This window comes from Myotis nattereri (genome assembly GCF_964212035.1).
Source record: "Myotis nattereri genome assembly, chromosome: 14".
NCBI lineage: Eukaryota > Metazoa > Chordata > Mammalia > Chiroptera > Vespertilionidae > Myotis > Myotis nattereri.
The window spans coordinates 29,459,535-29,471,847 of NC_138089.1; the positions used below are offsets into that span (position 1 = coordinate 29,459,535).

Consider the following 12,313-nt stretch of genomic DNA (forward strand, 5'->3'; position numbering starts at 1 on the left):
TTTTGAATTGTGTGCTGAAATTAAATTTTATGCTGTCCACCTGGGGCATGAACCATCTCTTTGTCCAGTGTGTCCACACTGTAGGTGCTCCCTCCCTTTAGTCACTTAGTAGCGTGACCGGAGCTAAAGTGATTGTTTTACCCTCTCAAAATACGCTCTCCCATTTTAGTAGCACCATCTACCCTTTGCCCAAACCAGAAACGGCGGCATCCATCGTCTTTGACTCTTTTTTCTTTCTACTTCCAATCAAATCAGTTAAAAGTCTTGTTTCTTCCACCTCTTAAAACTCTCAGCCTCCCCACCCACTTTCTCTATTTCCATTGCTACTATCATAGTTCAGACCACTATAAACCATTTTCTGGATCACTGCAGCTGTTTTATTTACTTAGAAATTTATTCCTTTATATTTTATTCACTGTACTATAGCTACATACTTTTCTCAAACACAAATCTGAACAAGTCTTTTCATGTTAAAAAAAAAAAGCCGAAACCGGTTTGGCTCAGTGGGTAGAGTGTCGGCCTGTGGACTGAGGGGTCCCAGGTTCAATTCTGGTCAAGGGCATGTACCTGGGTTGCGGGCATATCCCCAGTGGGAGGTGTGCAGGAGGCAGCTGATCGGTGTTTCTCTCTCATCTATGTTTCTAACTCTCTATCTCTCTCTCCCTTCCTCTCTGTAAAAAATCAATAAAATATATTAAAAACAAAACAGCAAAAAAAAACAAAACATTTATTAGTTCCTTATTACCCTCAAGGTAAAATCCAAACTCCAGTTTAAAAGGTATGGTTCTTGCTTTTACTTTAGCATTATCTTAGACACCTGTGCTTCTGGCATACTGAGCTACATTCTGTCTCACTGTATGCTCTTCTCTGTGCCTGGAATGTCATGTCTCCCTACATCATCTTCCACTCCACTCCAGATATGTATGTATGTGTGTATGTATGTGTGTGTGTGTGTGTGTGTATTAAAGGCCTGGTGCACAAAATTTGTGCACTGGGGGCGGGGGGGGGGCGGTGTCCCTCAGCTCAGCCTGCGGCCTCTCACAGTCTGGGAGCCCTCGGGGGATGTCCGACTGACAGCTTAGGCCCGCTCTCTCTAGACATCCTTAGTGCTGCCACGGAGGCAGGAGAAGCTCCTGCTACCACCGTTGCACTCACCAGCCATGAACCCAGCTTCTGGCTGAGTAGTGCTCCCCCTGTGGGAGTGCACTGACCACCAGGGGCAGCTCCTGCTTTGAGCATCTGCCCCCTGGTGGTCAGTGCGCATCATAGCGACTGGTTGTTCCGCCATTCAGTCGATTTGCATATTAGCTTTTTATTATATAGGATTTCACCTGGATAATTTCTGTTCATGCTTTGCATCTCAGTTTGGGTCCTATTTCAACTCAGCCCATAAATCTCTAATATCTCTACTTATTTCTATTGTAGCATTTATCACACTGTACTTTACTGGTTTACTTATTGGTCCCGACCTGATTCCATGAAGTCAGAGACTTTATCTTATTCATCATTGTATCTCTAGGACAGTATTTCAAAGTATCTGTCCCATAGGATATTCCCAAATTAGGAACTTTGTCAAAGTTCTCATTAAATTCCTTGAACATCCTTATAACCATTGTTTTGATCTCTGTATTTGGTAGTTTACTTGCTTCCTTTTCATTTATTTCTTTTTCTAGAGATTTCTTCTGTTCTGTACCTCCTTGTTACTGTGCCTCCTTTGTGTTAACCTTTGGATTCTGCAGGTATTTTGTTATTGTCCTGATTGCATTATATTGTTTTTCTTTATACTATTGTCCTTTTATTTACTAGACTTTAAGCTTCTTGAAGACAGGGTTCTTTTTCATGTTTTTGTCCTCAGACCCTAGCTTGATGTTATACATACTCAGTAAATATTGAACTGCAAAAGCTCGTTTGGCCATAACATTCCCATTTGAGTTAATGTCTGTGTCTAGATTTATTTATTATTATTTTTTCTTGTGGATGTCTATTTGTCCCACCTTCATTTGTTGGAAAGACTCTTCTTTCTCCATTGAATTGCCTTTGCACCTTTGTCAAAGTTGAGTTAGCCCTTTGCGGTCGTTTGTCTACTCTCAGCCACCAAAGCTTTTTTACCGTTCCTGTTGTATGTCTGCTCTCAGCCACCACAGCAAGGAACCGTACGAATCTTAACTCTATTCATTCATGTATCAGTTCATAATTTCTCTGAAAGCTCTTAAGTGTCTAAGCGACCTTGTCACGAACCAAAACATTGCCCCAACAAATCGGAGAAATCGAAACTCAATATAAACAAACGCGGTCGTTCCACACTCGCCATGGCGAGTCAGTCACTTTTTGAGAGTGAAGTAATCGACAAGCTACGGAGATACTTTCAAATAAAGCTTTACAAATTACGTTTAACTGTAATTAGGCATTCTCGCTTTTTAAGATATTTCAAAATAATACTCCAAAATGGCAAAAAGAAAGTTACCGAAAGAAGTGTACTGCGAATCTAAAAGTAACGATCAAGAGTTTTATTTTGGCACCTTGAATACTGACTCTGATGTAGAAAGTGATAACATTTGTAGTGATTCTACTAGTAGTGACGTAGTTCCAAAAAAGAATTGATAAATCTTGTTTATCCTTCATAATCTTGCACGTTATGTATCACTGCTCTTTCGATGGAAATTAATTCCGACGAGTACGACACCCATGTCCAAATTTAATACGACCGCAAAGGGTTAAATATATTTGTGTAGGTCTATTTCTGGGCTCTCTATTCTTTTGCTGATACCACACTGTAAATTTATAGTAAGTCTTAAAATTGAAAAGTGTCAGTCTTCCAACTTTTCTTCAATACTGTCTTGGTAGCCTGGCCAATGTGGTTCAGTGGTTGAGCATCAACCAATGAGCCAGGAGGTCACAGTTCAATTCCAAGTCGGGGCACGTGCTTGGGTTGTAGGTTCCATACCCAATAGGAGGTCTGCAGGAGGCAGCCAGTTGATGATTCTATCTTATTATTGACTAGAGGCCTGGTGCACACAAATTTGTGCACTCGAGGGGGGTCCTTAAGCCTGGCCTATGCCCTCTCGCAGTCTGGGACCCCTTGGGGGATGTCCACCTGCTGGTGTAGGCCCACTCCCCGGGGGATTGGGCCTAAGCTGGCAGTCATACATTCCTCTGGCAGCCCAGGAGCCCTCGGGGGATGCCCACTTGCCAAAGGGGAGTAGGCCTAAGCTGCAGTCGGACATCCTTAGCGCTGCTGAGGAGGCGGGAGAGGCTCCCGCCACCACTGCTGTACTGGCACCCGTCAGCCTGGCTTGTGGCTGAGCAGAGCTCCCCCTGTGGGAGTGCACTGACCACCAGGGAGCAGTTCCTGCATTGAGCGTCTGCCCCCTGGTGGTCAGTGTGTGTCATAGTGACGAGTCATTCCCTGTCATTCTGCTGTTAGGGTCAATTTGCATATTACCCTTTTATTATATAGGATGTTTCTATCTCTCCCTCTCCCTTCCTTTCTGAAATCAATAAAAATATATTATTAAAGTGTGTGTGTGTGTGTGTGTGTGTGTGTGTGTGTGTATAGTGTTGGCTATTCTGAGTTGTTTTGCCTTTCTGTAAAAATTTTAGAATCAGTTTGTTGACATCCACAAGATAACTGACTGGGGTTTTGATTGAAATTGCATTGAATCTGTACATCAAGTTGGGAATAAATAACATCTTGACAGTATTGATTCTTCCTATCCATGATCATGGAATATTTCCATTAATTAGGAAGCATTTTGTGGACAAGGTGGTAGGAACAGAGGGAATTTAGAGTTCTACCAAAAGTGTTGCTGGAATGGCTTCTTGTAGGACTTTTCTCCATTATTTTGTGGTAACTTCATTATTTTATGAGAAAATGTTTAAAAGAAGCTGATCCCTGACTCGTTTGGCTGAGTGGATAGAGTGTTGGCCTGCGGAATCAGGGGTCCCAGGTTCGATTCCAGTCAAGGGCATGTACCTTGGTTGCGGGCACATCCCCAGTGGGGGGTGTGCAGGAGGCAGCTGATCGATGTTTCTAACTCTCTATCCCTATCCCTTCCTCTCTGAAAAATCAATAAAATATATTTTTAAAAAAGTAAATAAATAAAAGAAACTAAAAAGATGAAAGGGTAGAGATTATTTCAGTGTTCAAAATCTTAATATACAGTGACTTATATATTTTAGAGTTACGCATTTAATTAAAAAGGCTGGCCCGCCGAAACCGGTTTGGCTCAGTGGATAGAGCGTCGGCCTGCGGACTGAAAGGTCCCAGGTTCGATTCCGGTCAAGGGCATGTACCTGGGTTGCGGGCACATCCCCAGTAGGAGATGTGCAGGAGGCAGCTGATCGATGTTTCTCTCTCATCGATGTTTCTAACTCTCTATCTCTCTCCCTTCCTCTCTGTAAAAAATCAATAAAATATATTTAAAAAAAAAAAAAAAAAAAAAAAGGCTGGCCCACCTTGGCCAGTGTGGCTCAGTTGGTTGAGCATTGTCCCATGCACTGAGAGGTTGCCTGTTTGATTTCCTGTCAGGGCACATGCCCAGATTGCAGGCTTGATTCCCCCGTAGGGGGCGCTCTAGAGGCAGCCGATCAGTGTTTCTCCCTCTCCCTTCCTCTCTCTCTGAAATCAATAAAGACAAAAAATTAGGCTGGCCTTGGCCAGGTAGCTCAGTTGATTACAGCGTCTTCCACTCCAAGGTTGCAGATTGGATCTCAGGATGTTGTATGTACAACATACAAGAAGTAACCAATGAATGCTTAAATAAGTGGAACAACAAATCAGTCAATCTCTCTCTCCCTCTCTCTCTCTCTCTTTCTCCTCCCTTTCTCTGTCTCTCTCTGAAATCAGTCAATAAAAAATATTTTTTAAAAAGCTGCTAACATTTGACCATATTCTTTTTTTCTCCTGGATTTTACTTTAAAAATTTAAGTCCTAAAATATCTAGAACTTTTATTTTATATTACTTTGAATAATAGGTATAAACAACATTTGGTAGCTATTTCTATAAAGTTTCTTAGGCACCCTTCTAAATCTCAGGTCATATTTGGGTGAGTTTGGCCTCTGTTACTATGCTAGGCTTAGTAAAAGATTGTACTTTAATAAACACAGTGAATGGTTCTGGCTTTGCCTTTTGAATCTGGGTTTGGTTTCAGGCTATTTAAAAATAGCTTAATGATCTGAAAATAGACAACTATCCCATTCTACAAATAGTTTTATTGACCTGTGCATTCCAGTAGCTTGCTTTTCCTGAAGGACCTGTGTCATCTGAGTCTTTTCTCTCTTGTATTTTTCCTGTGTTTATCTACAAGATGTTTTACTTAAATAAAATGTTTACTTTACCATATTAAATAACTAAATACTAGAATTAAATAAGAATTACATTTTAGAAATAAAATTTAAGAAATTCCTGATTTTAAACAGAAAATAAAGGAAAAAATTTAAAATGTTTTAAAATAGGCTATAGTTACCACATCTCTTATCTTCCTGTAATTGCTTTCACAATGTATATTGTGGTTAGGTAGAATTACGTAACTTTGCTGAGTGTTTGCATTGCATGTTGTGGATTTATAAAGTTTTAACAGTGCAATATGTTATACCTGAGCCACAATGAAATGGCTTTTTCCCCCCATTTTTAAATATACATTTTTATTCTCTGTTCTTATTCATCTAAGTTGCATGATGATACCTATTTTTTATAGTTCTTAAAATAGCCAGTTACTATTTTCTGAGAAAGGTTGATAAAATAATGTTCTTTTTGGAGGAAAGGATATCTGCACTCTTGTTTCTCTATTACTTCAAAATTCATTTTCAGTGACTCAGCTTGTAACCCAGTTGGCAGAGTAGAATACTGCTGAGATTACAAGGTCTGCTTTTATGTGATTTCTTATTTGCTTAGTATTTTGAAATGAAACTCATCTAATTGTCTGTTTTTATTTCCTATACTCATATGGTCCATGTCTTCTCAGAAAGAAAACCTTCCCACACCTTTAACTATTGCTTACTATTGGTAACATCTATTTTTGCTGGTTCATTTCAAACTAAGGAAGAAGGTAATTTTGATTGCCAATTGGAATTTAATTCTAAAATCAACCTTTTAAATGTTATCTTTTTAAAATTTCTTTATTTAAATTTGTCTTGTCATGACCATAAAATTTGCATAAGTTGCCAAATCCAAAATATCCAGAAATATGCCATAAAGTTTAACAGCTTTATTGCCAAAACAGTGTTTTAAAAATTAAATGAAGCAATTTATTTATTTATTTATTTAGTTATTTTGTTTATTTTTTGTTAATCCTCACCAGAGGGTATTTTTCCCATTGATTTTTAGAGAGAGAGTGGAAGAGAAAGGGAAAGACAGAGAGAAACATCGATGTGAGAGAAACACGTCTATTGGTTGCCTCCTGCACGCGCCCCAACCAGGGCCCAGGCCGGGAAGGAGCCTGCAACCAAGGTATGTGCCCTGACCGGAATTGAACCAGGGACTCTTTGGTCCGCAGGCTGATGCTCTATCCACTGAGCCAAACGGCTATGGCTAAATGAAGCAATTTAAATCACAAATGTTTATTATTCAGGAGAAATTAAATTGTTTATCCTGACATTTAATCTGGTTTCTCCTCCTCTTTATAAAATACATTGTAAATAAAAATTAAAATGCTGGCTAAAATATTTTTTAAAAGCTGTGTCTTTAAAAATTACTAATGCCCTAGCTGGTTTTGCTCAGTGGAGAGAGCATCAGCCTGTGGACTGAAGGGTCCCGGATTTGATTCCGGTCAAGGGCACATGTCTGGGTTGCAGGCTCAATCCCCAGTAGGGGGCATGCAGGAGGCAGCCAATCAATGATTCTCTCTCATCGTTGTTTCTATCTCTCCCTCTCCCTTCCTCTCTGAAATCAGTAAAAAAAATATTTTTTAAGAAAGAAGCAAATGGTGGCTAACCATAGGCAAGTCCAAAGAACAGAAGAGAGGGGCTTACATTTATAGGTGAAAAAGAATAAGTTGGGAGTGGTTATATGAAAGATCAGGGTGTTAATAGCTTTCATTGACTGAATATAGCTGTTACTCCTTGGCTGGGCTGTAATCAGGAACCCAAACCTAAAGACAACCAACTAAAGAGGTTCTGGTAACGACTGACAAAGGAGGAGGTCTTTGTATTGACAAGGAGAAATTCTTCCTTCTGGTGTGGTATGTCCTCCTGTCTGGGGTCTGGGTGACAGTGTGTGAGAACTCGCCCTTCACGGCTTCCCAACTGCATTTTAAATATAGTCTTCTTTATTTTTAGCAATGTAATAGGTGCTCAATAAAATATTAATCTCTTCCTCTTTGCTTTCTTAATTGTTTCTTTGATAGCAGAGCCTTTATCATTGTATTACTAGGTGATTTTAAAGTCAATTGTGCATGTATGTATGTGATAGCTAATTTTGTACTCAAATTTTGCTTATGAAGAGAAACATTTTATTTAAAAAATATTTTTATTGATTTCAGAGAGGAAGGGAGGAGAAAGAGATAGGAATATCAATGATGAGAGAGTATCATTGATTGGCTGCCTCCTGCATGCCCCACACTAGGGATAGAACCCGCAACCCAGGCATGTGCCCCGACCTGGAATCGAACTGTGACCTCCGGGTTCATAGATTGACACTCAACCACTGAGCCAAGCCAGCAGGGCTGAAGAGGAACATTTTAAAGATAGAAAATGCTTAATACATAATAATTATTTTATTTAGGGATGATATTAACATGTATCAGTGAGAAAAATTCTGCAACATATGTAGATTACTTACGAATAAAGAGAACCATTAAAAACATGATGCTTAGCCCTGGCTGGCTGGCTCGGTTGGTTGGAGTGTGTTCCATGCATCAAAAGGTTGCAGGTTTGATTCCCCGTCAGGGCACATACCTAGGTTGTGGTTTGATTCCCAGTTAGGGCACACAGGGGAGGCAATGGGTCGATGTTTCTCTCTCAAAAACAAAACAAAACAAAACAAAAAACCATGGTGCTCTAAGAGGAAGGAAATAAAAAAAGTTCCAAATATGAGGAAAGAAAGCTGGAGGCAGAGAGACTTGGAGCAGTGAACCAGTCTGAGTAGCATCTGTTTATCCTGGATAATATTAGAGTTTTGTGTTGAAATTTTTTTTCTCAACTCTCATCTATTCTGGATCACAGGATTTTACAGTGTATAGTTTAGTTTAGAAAAGAAAGCTAAAAATTGTTCTAGAAATTGTTGATTATTTTGTTGGCCAACTTTTAAATCTTTGTTTGGTTTTTGGTTCCAGATTCTTAGTCTATGAACCAACCCAATTGTTAAAACATTGAATACAGTCAATGAAAGTTTTAATGATATGTGTTGTAGTGGCTATAGAGAAAATGCATGGGGCTCAGTTGTGAAGTTCAGATCTTTGTTTAATATGTATTTCAATTTTATATAATTTATCAAAGCAAATATATACAATTGCTACCTAATTCTGTAGAAAAGTAGCTGAATATCTGTTGCTTTATTCTGTAATATTAGGTACTCTAATTCAGAGATATTCTAGATTTTGTTTTGATCACTGTGTTTCATCTTTTAATATCTAGGATCAATGTATCAAAGTAATTTTTAAAAAATCTTTCTTGTTGAAAGTATTACATAGTCCCCTTTTTTCTCCCATTAACCCCTTCCAGCCTACTCCCACCCCACCCCCTCAAGGTAATTTTTAAAATATATATATATTTTAATTTCAGAGAGGAAGGGAAGAGGGAGAGAGAGATAGAAACATCAATGATGAGAGAGAATCACTGATCGGCTACCTCCTGTATGCCCCACACTGGGGATTAAGCTTACAACCAGGGCATGTTCCCTGACCAGGAATTGAGCTGTGATTTCCTGGTTCATAGGTCGATGCTCAACTGCTGAGCCACGCCAGCCACAATATACCAAGGTAATTTTTTAAAATATTGCTTAGTTTAGAATGGAATACTTTAAAATATTAATTTACATAAAAACTTCTAGAAAATATGGATTAGATCAGACTTTACTTACATCAGTTAATTATACTGTCCTGGAGATGTAAGCCCTTTAAGTTCAATGTTTTTGTCTCAGTTTCTATGAAATTTGGATTGGGGATATTGTAAGATATTTGAGATTTTTTTATAGGCCACAAAGAGAAAAGTGACCTCTGACATATCTGAACCCAAACCTTAAAGGATTCCAACATAAACAAATACTAAGCTCAATTGGTATTGAACTGGGTTGGGGGAAAATATGCCATAGCATGAACCCTGAGGTGGTTTGAATAGAAAATTATTATATAGTGAAGGGGCTGAGTCCAGGGGCTGTGGTCAAATAAAACTTCTAGCATCTCCCTCCTCCATATTTAGTTTACAGTTATTACCCACCCCTTCCAACTCATCCTATAGTTTTGGAAAAGAAAGGAAATGTCTTTCTCTGAGATTTCTCTGATCATATTAGATAATTCAAATACAGTCACTTTAACTTAATCTACTGGAATAAAATAACATGGAATTCACAATACTCAAATTGTTCCCCTAAAGTCCTCTTAAAAATTCTGGATTAGTTGATTAACCACAGTTCATAGCACATTATCTTTAAGTTTCAGAAATTCCTTTCTGAATGGGAGAGTTAAAACAACCCCAGAACAAGTTTATTTCTTGGTTAGCAGAGCAATATCAATTCTTAGCACACAGCAACTCAAGCTGAGAACCACAGCTAATCCAAGATTTGGAGTTCTCTTAGTGATTAAGCTGACCTCAGAGAAATATTTTTTTATTTTCTTCTGAAAAGATCTTTTTAAAATTATTTTGTTTCAGAAAGGATATGCCGTTAATAAACATTTTGTTATCCTATGCGACCATGGGAATACACCATTTAGATCTCCTGCTGGCGAGAGGCATAATGACTGACAGTTGCAGCTGTGACTCCTCTGGATCCACCACCTCATTCTTGCTGAGGCCACCCAGCCTAGCCATGGCTGCTGTCAGCAATCAGTGAGCATGATGGGGTAATAGTATAGGCCATCCCTACAGACAGGATGTAGAACTCCTCTAATAGGCAGAGTATTACTTATCTATTGATGCGTTAAAAATTCTTCAAAACCTAACCACTTAAAATAACAAACATTTATTACCTCATAGTTTCTGTGGGTCAGGAATGGCTTAGCTAAGGGACTCAGCCTTGGGGTCTCTCATCTATTGTTATGGAGCTGTTGGCCAACACTGTAGTCATCTGAGGGCTGGAAGATCTACTTCCAAGATGGCTCACACGGCTGCTCCCTGTCCACTGTCAAGAGATTTCAGATTCAGATCCTTGTCATATGGCTTCATAGGCCAGCAACACATTTGTTGGGGACAAGTGCTTATTAAGTTTTCATATTAAGTATCATTTCCTCTGAGACACTTCTAAACCTCATCCCTACTTAAGGGTGCCAGATGTAGCAAGTAAAAATACAAGACAATATTTGGGACATACTTACAGTTTAAAAATATTCATTGTTTATTTGAAATTTTAATTTTATTTATTTATTTTAAATCCTCACCTGAGAATGTTTTCATTGATTTTTTTTAAAAAAATTGTGTATTGATTTCAGAGAAGAAGGGAGAAGGAGAGATAGAAACATCAATGATGAGAAAGAATCATTGATCGGCTGCCTCCTGCATGTCCCCTGTTAGGGATTGAGCCAGAGTGGGAATCGAACCGTGACCTGGTTCATGGGGCAGTGCCCAACCACTGAACCACTCCGGCGGGCTGATTTTTTTTTTGAGAGAGAGAGAGAGAAACATCTATCGGTTGTCTCCCCTATGCACCCCAGTAGGGGATCAAACCGACAACCTTTTGGTGTATGGGATGATGCTTCAACCAGTTGAGCCACCTGGCCAAGGCTGAAATTTAAATTTAACTGGCTGGTCCTGGCTAGTGTGGTTCTGTGGTTAGAGCATCAGCCTGCACACCAAGGTGTCTCGGGTTCAGTTCCTGGTCAAAGGCAGGTTTGATCCCCAGCCCTGCTGGGGTGGGTGCAGAAGCCAACCAATAGAGATGTGTTTCTAACATTGATGTTTCTCTCTGTTTCCCTCGTTCCCTTCCACTCTCTCTAAAAAAGCAATGGGAAAAATACCCTTGGATGAAGATTAATTTTTAAAAAATGAACTGGATGTCTTGTAGCCCTTTTTTCACCTCATCTGGGTTTAATTTGTCTTTCTGTGCTCATAAGGCATGCTGTGTTACCCCATTTCTACATTACTGCACTGTATTTTAATTATCTATTTCAGTGATGGCGAACCAGAGGTGACATGCGAACTCATTTTTTTGGTTGATTTTTCTTTGTTAAATGGCATTTAAATATATAAAATAAATATAAAAAATATGTCTTTGTTTTAATATGGTTGCAAATATCAAAAAATTTCTATACACGGCACCAGAGTTAAGTTAGGGTTTTTCAAAATGTTGACACACCGAGCTCAAAAGGTTCGCCTTCACTGGTCTATTTAGTTGTCAGTACTTTCCCACTAGAATGAAACTTCCCTATGGGTAGGAACTGTGCCTTGTTTATTTTATTCACTGTTATATCTCTAGTGCCCAGCACTCTGCTTGACCTTTATAAGTACTCAATAAATATGTGTGAGCTATTCAAAGAATGAGAACACTTGGTCTTATAATTACACTAGAGGCCTGGTGCACAAAAATTTTTGCACTGGGGGGGGGGGGTCCCTCAGCCCGCCTGCGCCCATTCACAGTCCAGGACCCCTTGGGGGATGTCCACCTGTCAACTTAGGCCCACTCCCCAGGGGATCAGGCCTAAGCTTGCAGTCAGACATCCTTCTGGCAGCCAGGGAGCCCTCGGGGGATGTCCGACTAAAGGCTTAGGCCCCCAAGGGATTGGGTCTAAACCGTTAGTTGGACATTCTTAGTGCTGCCACGGAGGTGGGAGAGGCTCCTGCCGCCACCACTGCGCTGGCCAGCCATGAGCCAGCTTCTGGCTGAGTGGCACTCCCCATATGGAAGTGCACTGACCACCAGGGGGCAGCTCCTGCATTGAGTGTCTGCCCCCTGGTGGCCAGTAAGCATCATAGCAACCGGTCATTCTGCCGTTCAGTCAATGTGCATATTAGCCTTTTATTATTATTATATAGGATGTCCGTATTTCCCCCCCTTTTCCCCCTCTACTCAGCTTTTGCCCCCCACTTCTCTCTGGCCATCACCATACTGTTGTCTGTGTCCATGGGTTGTGCATATATTTTCTTTGGCTAATCCCTTCTTTAAATTCACTTCTTTAAATTTTTATTTTCAGATAAGTGCTTATAACTGCACTATTATATATTTTG

General features: G+C 39.7%; 1 protein-coding gene across 10 annotated transcripts in view; it reads left to right on the top strand.

Annotated features, from left to right (window-relative positions):
* Positions 1 to 12,313, top strand: part of TFDP2 (transcription factor Dp-2) — a 120,317-nt gene that overhangs the window by 39,555 nt on the left and 68,449 nt on the right. The window lies entirely within an intron of this gene.